Genomic DNA, 12,270 nt, shown 5'->3' with positions numbered 1-12,270 from the left:
AGCGAGGCGCTGTTCCGACGTTAGAAGTGTCTGTTCTAATGTGCGGCGAACCCCTGCGATTTGTGTAATGCAGTCCCCTCGTGCCATCACTTTGAATGCGTCCCATTCCACTAACGTCGACTAAGCCGAGTCTGCATTGTGTAGGAAGTAGTCTTGTATGCTGGTTTTGTGTGTGTCCCTGAAGACCTGATCTGATAAGCAGTCCTTCGGGAGGCGCCAAGTGGGGACCTGTGGGTGTGGGGGGCACCATGTCAAGCGCAGAATGTGGGCGTCGTGATCCGAGAGGATCCGACCTAGGTAGTCTGAGGAGGTTATCTTTGGGAGAATAGGTATAGAGCATAAGACCCTGTCCAGACGGACCCGAAGGACGTGTGGTATCGAGTGGAATGAGTAAACCTGGGTCAGTGGGTGTAAGTGCTGCCACGCGTCAGTAAGCCCCAGTGTGTGGTCCAAGCTCTAAAGTGTTCCGCCTGTCGGGGGATCGGGGAGCCTGCGGGGTGTGGGTGTGATCAGTCTAGGGCGGGGTCTAGCGGGCAGTTATAATCTCCCCCCAAGATCCATGGGATGGCAGTGAATTGGGCTAAGACTCCTGTGAGGTGATCCCAGAATTTGTCTTTCTCAGTGTTAGGGGTGTAAATGCTGCCTAGGAGGACCCCATGCCCGTCTAAGATTCCCTCTAATAGTGCGTATCTGCCCTCCTTGTCCACCACCCGTCTGAGCGTTCGAAAAGGGGTGCCTGGTCTAACCCAAATTAAGGCGCCCCGTGCAAACGCAGAGTATGTCGTGGCGCAGAAGGTCCCTCGCCATTTGGACTGTAGTCAGCCCAGTTCGGTAGCGTTGGTATGTGTCTCTTGTAACAGTGCTACGCAAGCCGACATACGTTTAATGTAGGAGTAAACAGAGTAGCGTTTGCTGGGTGTGTGGAGGCCCCGTACATTCAATGTGAGGACGTTAACGTCCGACCTTGGAGTCGTCAGTACTGGGGTATCGTGTTCATGTGTGGGGTACCCCTGCAGTTCCCGAGGCCAGTGAGGCCATGTGTGTCGCGTGTGTCCCTGCGCGCCATGCTTCCATATGTGTTGGGGAGGGTCTAACGGGGGCAACAACAGGTTGAACCAAAGATGGGCAACAGTCCCAATACCAGGGATATATCACCGGGGGTGGCATATCCAAACTAGAGTCCCACTAGGGGAGAAATATAACAAAATTTCTGCGGGGGTGGCAGCGTGTGTTACTGCCGGGCTTATACGCAGATCGGGCTGTTGTAGGAGAGATGTCTATCGCGCGTGTGCACATACAGCCAATAGGTTATACATCTTTGACGCGCAAACATTGCATAGCGCGTTAAACTACCAAGAAAAGAGGATACAGTATTTGTTCATTGGTTCATCCGGAAGAGGAGCCAGGTTGAACAGCCGGGGTAGCGTCCATTGTATGTGCTGCAAGGAGGGGGGATGAGATCGGACCAAATTCCGACATTGTGCCGTCGCTGTCCCGGTCCTTCTCAGGGGTGAACAGGTGTGGTTGGCTTTCTAGGTCTGATGCCTGGGGAGAATTGTTCAGTTCAGTCACTGCCCTCAAGGCGTCACGTCTCTCCTGCATGATCTGCGTGAGATCGGGTGAGCCCGAGGGTGAGGATGCTTGACTCTTGGAGGGGTCTGTCCGGGTGCGGTTCGTGCCTCGTCTCCTGGATCGTCGCGAGTCATTGTTGTGTCTCCGCTGGGGTCCGGGCTGAGGAATCAACGGGCAGTGGAGCTCCGCCCAGTCCTGCGCTTCCTCCGCCGTGGTGAAGAAAATGGCCTTCCCATTATGGAGCACCTTCAGGCTGGCCGGGAACAAGAGGGAGTACTGGAGACTGTTTTCGTGGAGACGTCTCTTGACCTCTAGATAGGTCGAGCGCTGCTGCTGTACCTCTCGGGCGTAATCAGGGAACACCATGACCAGTTGGTCTTCCACTTGCAGGGGGCCCGCCACCCGGGCTGCGCAAAGCACCGCATCGCGGTCTCGGATATGTAGGAACTTAGCCAGCATCGGGCGTGGGGGAAGACCTGGTTTGGGTTTCCGGGCAGGGACCCTGTGAGCTCTTTCGATGGAAAAGAATGCTGACCGCTCCGACTCGGGGGTAAACGATCTGACCCAAGAGTCCATATAGGTTAGCGGGTCCGAGTTTTCAATCCCCTCCGGCAGTCCCAGGACGCGGATGTTGCATCGCCTCGAGCGCCCTTCCAAATCGATCGTGCGCTCCTCAAGTGCCGCCACTCGTCGCAGGACCTCCTTCATATCTGTTTCTTGCCTTTTCACCGCAGGTTGGAGTGTAGCCATGATTCGCTCACCCTCCTTCACTCTATCCACTAGTTTACGATGGTCGTCGCGGATTAGGCTGATGTCCGTGGTCAGAACACCAAATCGTTCCTCCATTGAAAGCCGGGACAGTTCGATAGCCGCCAGAACCTGGTCTAGCTTTGTTGATAATGTGGGGTCCGCATTCGGCGTGTTCGCCTGTGTCCAGGTCCTTGTGTGCGGCATTTTCTCGATGGCCGTTTCAGGGACGGCGGTCATCTGCGAGCCCCTTGGTTTCCCCATTGGGCCGAGGACGTTGCGTCGTCACGGGGTCCCGGAAATTGCAGGTCGTCGGGACGAGTGCTAGCCAAGTGGGGGTCTAGTGTCCAGTCCCCGTTGGGACCACGGCACTGCTGGGCTTGCCGGGGTCCGGTGGCACCGGTGGTGAGGTGGGGGACGACCTGCGTTGGTGTCAATAGGCGCACAGCAGTAGGCCCACAACGAGGCAGATGGCCGGCCGCACCCCTCCCCTCCTGGGTAGAGAACAGTCTTTGGCTGGAGTAGGGGTAGGGGGGGGGCTTAGCGGTAAGCGCCTGTGGGGCTGCGGCGATGTAGGGTTGTCCCAGTCGCGGCGTGCCACCGCCGTGTCCCTTGGGTGTCGCTGCCGCTGCTAGGAGGAGGCCAGTGTCAGAGGCTCTTTGGGCACCATGTTAGGGTCAGGCAGCCCAATCCGCCGGGCCGATGGCTGTGCCAGCTGTGCTCAGGCCGCTCCGCTTCCCTGCCCACGGAGCAGGTGTCCACTGGGGGGCCTCAGAGGAGGTCGATGGTCGCTGGGGTGTCAGCGTTGGGGGCCCCGGGAAGTGGGAGGGGAGAGGGGAGGGGCGGACACTCACCGCCCGCAGGAATCGCCGAGGTCGCAGGAGGGTGCAGGCGCCACGCTGGTACAATGTCCGCCGGTGCCCCTCAGTCCTCGGTGGTCGGGGCCATGATCGGGCGGGCATCCGATCGGGTGGGAGCGCTGGTGGGATGAGGCTCCGGTGTGGTGGCCGCCATTTCGCGCACCCGCAGGGGCGAGCCCGGTGCCGAGTGCCCCTCCGGGGGCGAGCCGCGCCGTCCACCCAGGAGCTGCGCAGCCTTGGTCCGCCTGCGTGCACCCTGGTCCACCGGTCTAGGTGCGAGGGTTCAGCGGGCTCGATTACTTAGAGAAATTGAGATGTGGCCGCCATCTTGCGGCTCGGCTCGCCGATCCCGTTGGCGGATCTCCTGTGCGGGCGCCGCACTTCAGCTGCGTTCGTGGCTCATCCGGAAGGTGCCTCTGGTGTGTAGGCACTGCAGGTGACTTTTTCCCGATGGCTGAGGCTCCCGGCGATCCTTGGAACGGCAGGATGCAAGCCCGATCGCGGAGCCTCAGCAAAACACAGCCGCCATCGTGGCTTGCTAAGCCACGCCCCTTGGACCCTACACTCTTTCTTTTGTATATAAATGCTGCAACCCATATTTTTTAAATTGTGAAAATGCCCCCCAGCGATAAAGGATTACCAAATACTGTCCCTCCTTTTTGTAGATAATACTTTGTTATTATCAAAGACTCCTCGTCTATAAATTCTCTTGGACAAATCTAACACTTTTTGTTTAGAGCATGGCCTGGAAATTAATAGTAACAAAACTAAGTAAATTGTCTTTGGTTCTAGAAGGAAAACTTCCAAGAGTAAGGTTTTTTAGGGGGGGAAGCATTGGACAGGGTACAGGGTTTGACTATTTGGATGCAAAAATGTTATGATTTTAAAACCAAGAGCAGGGTCTGTCGTAAGATTTGCCAAAATATCACCAACTTTTGCTACCCCCCCCCCCACCCCTTGAAGATATATAAGATTCAAGCTTGTGGTGGGGCTATGTATGGGGTAGATTTATTGGGGGCACTGTAACCTTAACACACTCGAAAAAGCTGAAAATTCCTTTATAAAGACCCTTTTGAGATCCCCACCAGTGCGCCGACACTGCTAATTAGACTTGGCCTAAACCTACGATTCATTTAGGACATTGCTATGCTGTGACCTATCCAATATTGGAAAGTGTCTGGACCAATGAGGATTTAGGTCCCTAGAGAGATTGCATTAGAGTCGTATTAGATGACCACCATGTTAGGAGGTTTCCATGGCTTGTCCATATTACAAATTGGCTACTTAAGTTTGGTCTGTAAGATTTTTGGCTGCAGCCTTCTGCATTACCCCATGGTGCTCGTGATAAGCCAGAAATGTCCTTTTGGAAATTTATATTAGGAGCCAAACTTTCTGCTGCATCCCCTGGTACCCTGGTAAACTCCTTCCTGATGTTTAAATGTGTACCTGAATATGAGTAATACCTGAATATGGTTATTAACCCTGCTGCACATGCACTTTATATAAAATTTAAATTGGGCATCTTACCATTGACCATGTTTACCCACTCCAGGACGAAAAAGGGAATTATATTGAATCTGTGCCAGATGGTTTGTCAAGTACCAGAGAGTATTGAACATTTTTCTGTAAGGGCTGTGCTAAACAGCAATTACACTGGATTTTTACTCTTTGTAAACTTCTCAGTTTTAGGGACCGCCACACAGCCCCTAGAGTATATAACACCAACTTTAAAGACCGTATGGTGTATTCAATCGCAAGATACCTCTCGGAAATATGGCACATAAGGATAAAGCATATCTTTTCACATCTAATATCATGCCTCAAATGTATTTATGATTAGTTTCAAATCCTTTTTATTGATGTTTTACCTACATTTATTTGCAGGAACTTAATTGACCTTATTTGCTTTGGGATTTTTTTTAATATACTCTACTAATTTTCATTCATTATTAGGGATTTTAAAATGTGATGAGACTTGTATTGTCGGTCTGTAATTTCCCACATGATTTTGTATTTCCAAAGAAAATGTTTAACATTAATTTGTATGTTTTATAATATCTCAATTCTAAATGTTTTACATTCTAACTTTTATGTCTCTATTGAACCAAAATAAAGGAAATATATCACTCAGTAGTCTGCGAAGCTGTCCTAGTAAAGCTCTATATCCACAACTCATTCTTGATTGAACTTTCTGGAGGGGAGGGCAACTAGGTATTGTTCAGCATCAACAATCAGGCATAACAACAGACATAATCATTCGAATTTTAAGAAGATCATTTGATTACTCCATCTTGAGATTTTGAACAAATGAAAAATACTGAATGTGGCATTCTGTTGCCTCTTTAAATGTGCTCTAGATTACTCAACTGAAGCAATTTCCTATTCCAGTCTCTACTTAAGTGGTTTGCAAACTTTTTCAATGTACTTCTCTCTTCAAAACATTGCTGTCTTTTCCAATATCCAAAATATAAACACAAGTGAATTTCATAAGACACGCCACTGAAAAAATTAGGAATACCCTTGGTATGCACACCTAAATAAAGGGGTGGAGATAACTGAAAAATTGGGATTTTGTTGAATATTTCTCCCGAAGAGCAGGTGCACCAACTATACTACTACTTATTTTGACAGAAAAACTGTTAAAGTACATGACACACTCTTCATGAAATCTCAATAATACCTTGGTCAGCTTGTGCTTGATTTTAGTCTAGGCCGCTGACCTCAGTTACAAGTTATAGTGGCCTCCATCTTTGAATTTCTTTCTCCATATCCTCCGCTGGACTTAACCGATAATTCCTGGGAAGTCTTCATGAAAGGTAGTTCATGACTCCATTGGTGATATTTCTTTACTCTGTTCCATTCTGACACTTTGAATTTTGTATTTATGGCGCTGATTATGGTGTTCATGACAGAGTGGTCCTAAACTGGACCTGATATAAACCACGCTCCCTCATTTTCCCTGAATGGAGGGGGACCATTAGAGTGACAGGTTTTACAACAGTCTAATGTAAAGGGAAACAAGGAATCTTTGAATGGCATTGACTTTGGGTGGAATGGAAAAACTTAAATTACCCTACGCATTGAGAATGGTTGCTGTTAAATGGGGGTCTTTCTTGGAGGGCACCAGGGGGAAACCTTGGTTCTCTGGGTGCCAAACATGAAGGTAGATGCTATGCACAGACATTAAGGATGATGAGCAAGGCTTACAGGAAGCATGCGCTGAAATAGTTGAAGATCATTGCAGGGTCTGAAACTTTCAGTCCTTTCCCAGGCCTGTCTCGATTCTGGTACTGACTTGCATGGGTCTTTGGTGAGCGAGAGGCTTAGTTGAGTGCTGTCTGCATAGGAGATCTGATGACGTCTGTGAGGGGAGTCATGTAGGTGTTAAGCAGGGTTAGGCTGAGGGATGATCCTTACGGAATGTTATGTTATGTTATGTTATGTTATCCTGATTTATTGAGCGCACAGCTGCCCCAGCAAAGGGGCGTCCTGGCGCTAGTGCAGAACAAAACCGGACAGGAGGTGGGAAACACAACACGACGGCAACAAGAACTAAGGGGCTAAGGGGAAAAGAAAAGTTTTAACCGCCTTCCTAAAAGCCAGGAGCTCATCGATGGCACGGATGTGGACGGGCAAGGAATTCCACAGTTTGGCGGCAAGGACTCGGAAGGAGCGGCCGCCAATCCTGGATCTCTTGAAACGGGGAACAGTGGCAAGGTGGAGAACAGAAGACCGCAGAGAACGAGCTGGAACATAAGGAGAAATGAGTTGCTGCAGAATCTGAGGAGAGGAAAGCTTATATATGATGCCATATATGATGTCTTTGGGAGCAGAGTCAGACATGAAGGGGGCAGCCTGATGCTCTGTGTGTGTCCTATGAGGAAGGAGGAGATCCACCTGAGGGCATCTTGATGCTTGCAAATGTTGTAGAGTCTGTTTATGAGGGTGTTGTCGGCGACTGTGTCGAATGCCACAAAGCGGTTAAAAAGGTTCAGGGCCACCATTTCTACATGGTCGAGGAGTGATCTGATGCCATCTGTGGCGGCAATCAGCACGGTCTCAGTGCTGTGGTTGTCACAAAATCCTGATTGGGAGGCGTCCAGCAGGTGGTTTTGTTCCCGGAATTCAGTGAGCTGCTGGTTGATGGCTATCTTGAGAACTATTGCCGGATAAGGGAGCAGGGAGATTGGACGATAATTTTTTAGATCATTGGGGTCAGTAGAGGCTTTCTTCAGGAATGGCTGATGTCTGCATGTTCCATCTGTCCAGGAAGGTTGCTGTGGTGTGAGCTGATGGGGGTTAGTTTGTAGAGGTGGAGGGGGCAGGGGTCGGTGGGTGTCCCGGAGTGGATTGAAGACATGATAGCTGAAGTGTTCGGGTGGTGAGCAGTGACTAGATGGTAATAGCTTGGCTGGTGTTTGCTGGTTGGTTGAGCTTGCCGGCATTGACAGAGGTGGGTTGGATGTTTAAATTGCTGTAGATGTTGGTGATCTTGCTGTGGGAGTGGTCTGAGAAGGTGTTGCAGCATTCTTGAAAAGGGTGAATGGTGTTTTCTATGGCTCTCGGGTTGAGAATTCTTTGACTATTTTGAAAAGTTTGTGTGTGTAGTGGGTGGTGGAGTCAATGCAGGTGGTAATAGCAGGTTTCTTGGCTTTCTTTGATGTGCCTGGTAGTTGCTGAGGGCTGCTTTGTGAGCAGCTCTGTCAGTGGAGTTCTTGGTGGCACACCATCGTCTTCCGGTTTGTGGCTGTTGCACTTGGTGGTCCTGAGTTCTGGGGTGTACCAGCTGGCATGTTTGGGGCTCTTGTTGGTTTTTGTAGGTTTCAGTGGGGCGACTCTGTTGGCGCAGTCGGTGATCAAGGTAGCGTAGTTCTGGACAGCCTGGTTAAGGTCTGTTGAGGCATCGTGCTGGGAGGTGGTGAGGGTTGTGACCACTGAGATTCAGTGACCTTGCTCCAGCTGTGGTGGGAGATTGGCTGTCTGGTGATGGTGTGCTGTGCGTTGGTAATGGTGAAGTGTACAATGCTGTTGTCAGCCCAAGTGAGTTCTGTGCTGTGACTGAATTTAATCCTGTTGCTGGAGGTGAAGATGGGGTTGAGTGTGTCTGGTTTTGTGCGGGGGTTCAGTGGCCAGTTGGGTGAGGCCGAAGTTGTTCAGGTTCTCCAGGAGGGTGATGAAGTTGGCATTGTAGGGGTGATTGATGTGGAAGTTGATGTTGCCAAGTAGGAGGTAGTGGTGTGAATCTATTGCTAGGGGGTGATGAGGTTGGGGTGGCATCGCAGAATATTGCTTGGGATCCTGGGGATCTGTAGGCTAAGGTGCCTCTTATTGTGGTGTTTGCATCAGTTTGTAGTAGGAAGTTGAGGTATTCCATGCAAGATGTGAGGTCGTCGTTGGAGATAGTGCATCTAATGGTTTCCTTGAAGAAGATGATGGCAATGCCTCCACCTTATTTGTTGGCGCCATCACAGTGTATCATCTTGTAGCATTCAGGTTTGGCGGTGGTGATGTCGGGGTCTGAGGAGGAGTTGAGCCATGTTTCGATGATAAAGGCTACGTCTGTGGAGAGGGTGGTAAGGGTGTCCCAGATTTAAGTGGCTTGTTTGCAGAGAGAGCGGGCGTTGAGCCAGTAACATTGGAGCGGTGACGGGGTTGTCTTGTGGTCCAGAGGGGTGCGGGTTCTTTCGTAGGTTGTGTCGCACGAGAAGTGGCAGTGTCGGCAGGTAAATGGTCCTTTGCTGGATCGTTGGGAGGGGAAAATACAGCTGTTTTCACATCTGGGGTCCAGGAGTTCCTTGGCAGTGTACCATCGGGTGTCGGGGTCCTGGCACTGGACATTGCACGCTCCCTCTGCACGCATCTGTTGCGTGGCAAGAATACACAAGGCAGTTTCCCAAAATGCGGGAGCTGCAGGCACCCTATATCCTGCGCCAGAGGTGTAAAAAAGATAGTCCTAGCTGGCCCCTCCTCTGTGGCTGCTGGGAAATGTATTGAGATGGGGTCGCCGGTCCGGTCATGGCTGGTCGGCATCTTATTGAGATGGGAGGGCGTCTTCAGGTAATGGCAGGAGGGCAGGCACCTCCTGCAAGAATATACAAGGCATCTTTCTGTGATGAGGGAGCTGCAGGCACACTATATCCTGCACCGGAGGCGTGAAAGAGTTATTCACAGCTGACCCCACCTCCGGTCTGGTGGGAAATGTAGTGTGGTGTGGCCATCCCACGGTTTGGTCACAGCCGGCCTGCATCTTCGGGAGCTGAGAGTCTTCAGGCGGCTTCCTGATATGCACTCCCTTTCAAGCTATTCACAATTTTACTTGAGGCTCTTGATGTTGTAAACAGTGTTCCTGATCATCATTACATCAGCACACAGCGTGAGTGAACTGCAGGCATTGTTGCTCCTACCCCTCCTTGACACCACCTTCTTTTCGGGCAAATTGGTGCTAAGAAATAGAACAGCTGTTTTAACACCCTTCCATGAAGGGCAATCAATCACTCTGTCTACTTTTTTGAACCACCTCACCCCTCAAAACAGGAGGAGAGGCTCCATTGCCTTGAATCAAAGAGGGCGTTAAGCTTTTGTACGGATTGCATGACAGAACATCAGGTGGATGATGAGACATTTGTCAGTTTTCAGGTGTAAAGAAAGATAGGGCAGTACAATGGAGAACCGGCTAATGTGGATAATCATCTGCATCAAGATCTGCAAAACACAGGCAGGGAAATAGTCCCCGTGAAAATCTCAGAGCAAGTTTCACCAAGCTGTGTTGACACAAGGGATGCCTGTTTTTGACATCTACCAGATTGCAACATGGGTGTTCCCTAAGCACTACTTCCTTGGCAGCCAGGTCCGATGAGAAGACCACTGTAGTATGTTTTGGTCTGCCCACCCCCAGAAACTCCACGTTTGGAAGGTTTTGCTTTGGTATCTATTCTAAGCAGTCTATGGTCGGAAGTATACTTAAGCAGAACAAGTTACCTATCTTCTGTAATGCTGTTTATAGCAGCTATTCGATATACCCACAGATTACTTACTGCACTCCTACCTCCATTTTCTGTGAGTGGGATCTTTCACATGTGAAAAAGCCCCGAATAAGTAATATTCACACTATCACGAATAATTGTTCTACACTCTGTGTCTGAGGGTGTGGATAAGGCAAGAGATAATAACACTGACATCAGTGCTCACATGAGGTGTTAAATTAGGCTGGCTCCCTTGCTTCCAGGGAGGTACGTAGCCAATGCAGTGCTGTAGGATTCCACCTGCTGGTGCAGGAGCACTGCTGTTGAAGTTCGCCTGATACAGTCTGGCACTTGGGGACATTCCAAAGTGGAGGAATCTATGGTTAGATAGAGTGTCCATCAGAAAGAGAGTTACAGATGGTAATTACCCTGGGGCCTGATTTAGAGTTTGGAGGTCAGAGTAATGTCAATCAGAGCAATGGAGTAAATTGCGTTAATTACTCCATCAGCCTAGCATACATCCCCTCCCACAAATTTAGAGATGTCTGCTGGTCCTTTGGACATCTCACTGCCCACTCCTAATTTTCAGGACTTTTGGATGGCTAACCCCATGGCCGGTACTCCATTGGGCCGTCAAATGAGTATGTAGAGATCGGAGATTAAGTAGGCTGCCCACCTGTAAATTGTGTGGGCGGACCGTGAGTTTGACAGAGAGCGTACTCTGTTGCCATTGTAACAAAGAACCCTCTCTGCCAAACTTTAAATCAGCCCCTTGTTCATCAAAGTCAAGATTCTATCGCGATGGAAAAAGTGTGACGGTTTCTACCACATTTTCCGAGCCAGGTGTAGCTTTCCAGACATATTGGGCTCCATGCATCAACGAAATAACGTGTCGCAAACGGGCGATTCACAGAATCTGCCCCTTTGCGACTGGTATTTTTGCATTTCGGATGCATCATCCCAAATGCAAAAATCGTAATTTGAGTAATCTCAGAATTTGCGATTACTTAAATTGCAATGGCATTTAAGGAATCGCAAATAGCGATTCCTTAAATGTAATGCATGATGCAAAATTGAAATAGCAATTTCATTATTAGGGGACGCAAATTACTGTCAAATTAAACTGGACAGTAATTTGTGAAAACTTTGAAAATGCACTAAAGTGCATTTTTCAAAATCACATGTTACGCACACACTTGCTCTTGGGGCGTGTGTGTGCAATATGTGGTCACATGGCTATTTCAGGAGTGCAACAGGGTGTACTTTTGGCACCCTTGCACCCTTGAAATTGCATGCGCAATTTGCGAGTACCTATTAGGTACTCGCAAATTGCGCATGCAATTTCCATTAGGAATGAATGGGTAGCAATTCCTTAATTATGACTCACAATTTGCGAGTCACAATTAGGGAATGTTTAGGAATCACAACATTTATTGCGATTCCTTCATGCATAGACAATTGCGATTCTTCAAAAATCGCAATTAAAGAATCGCTATTGCCTATTTTGATGCATGTGCACCATTATTTGGACAGTTTGAGAATATGTAAAAAATAAACTTTAAAACACATTCAGAAAGAGAGGTACATCTCTTCCTCTACGTTTAAGTTTTTCTTTCTACTAAGTCCCTCAGTCTTCTCTAAATGATATAGACTATACTATCGCAAGGCTTATCGAGGCTAGACAGCTTAATTTCTAATGTGTGAATATATTTCTTATACATTTGCAGCATGCAAAAGGAACTCCATTACACATTTAGCAATAGCTTGGTGGTTCACGTTTCACGCTACAATGCATGCATGCAGACTGCCTTTAGCAAATTGAATGTATTTGCAGTTACAATTGCAATAATAGTTTTTAGGATTTTGTTTTTCATGTTATTCAGCCTTTACTCTTTATCAAATAGGAGTTTTGTAGGTTTCTACTTAAAACAATAGCCACCCAAGACAGTGTAGATTTATTAAAGGCAGCTGATCACTTGCGGCTTTATATGTTGACTGCTGATTAATATCTACTATACATCAGAGTTTTATATATTTAGAAACTTATCTTTTGATGGACAACTTCTAAAATTACCACAAAGCAAATAACTGTGCAGTCAGATATGTAGCTTGAAGCCACATGCTCTGGG

The 12,270-nt window shown here is 48.5% G+C and overlaps 1 protein-coding gene across 1 annotated transcript in view; it reads left to right on the top strand.

Moving 5' to 3' along the window:
- LOC147707023 (adhesion G protein-coupled receptor F5-like) overlaps positions 1-12,270 on the top strand; it is a 948,772-nt gene that overhangs the window by 936,228 nt on the left and 274 nt on the right. The gene's annotated exons all lie outside the window — the stretch shown is intronic.

This window comes from Lissotriton vulgaris, chromosome 6 (genome assembly GCF_964263255.1).
Source record: "Lissotriton vulgaris chromosome 6, aLisVul1.2, whole genome shotgun sequence".
In the NCBI taxonomy this organism is placed as follows: domain Eukaryota; kingdom Metazoa; phylum Chordata; class Amphibia; order Caudata; family Salamandridae; genus Lissotriton; species Lissotriton vulgaris.
Note: the sequence above shows the minus strand (reverse complement) of the source record. Positions and strands in the feature narration are given on the sequence as shown.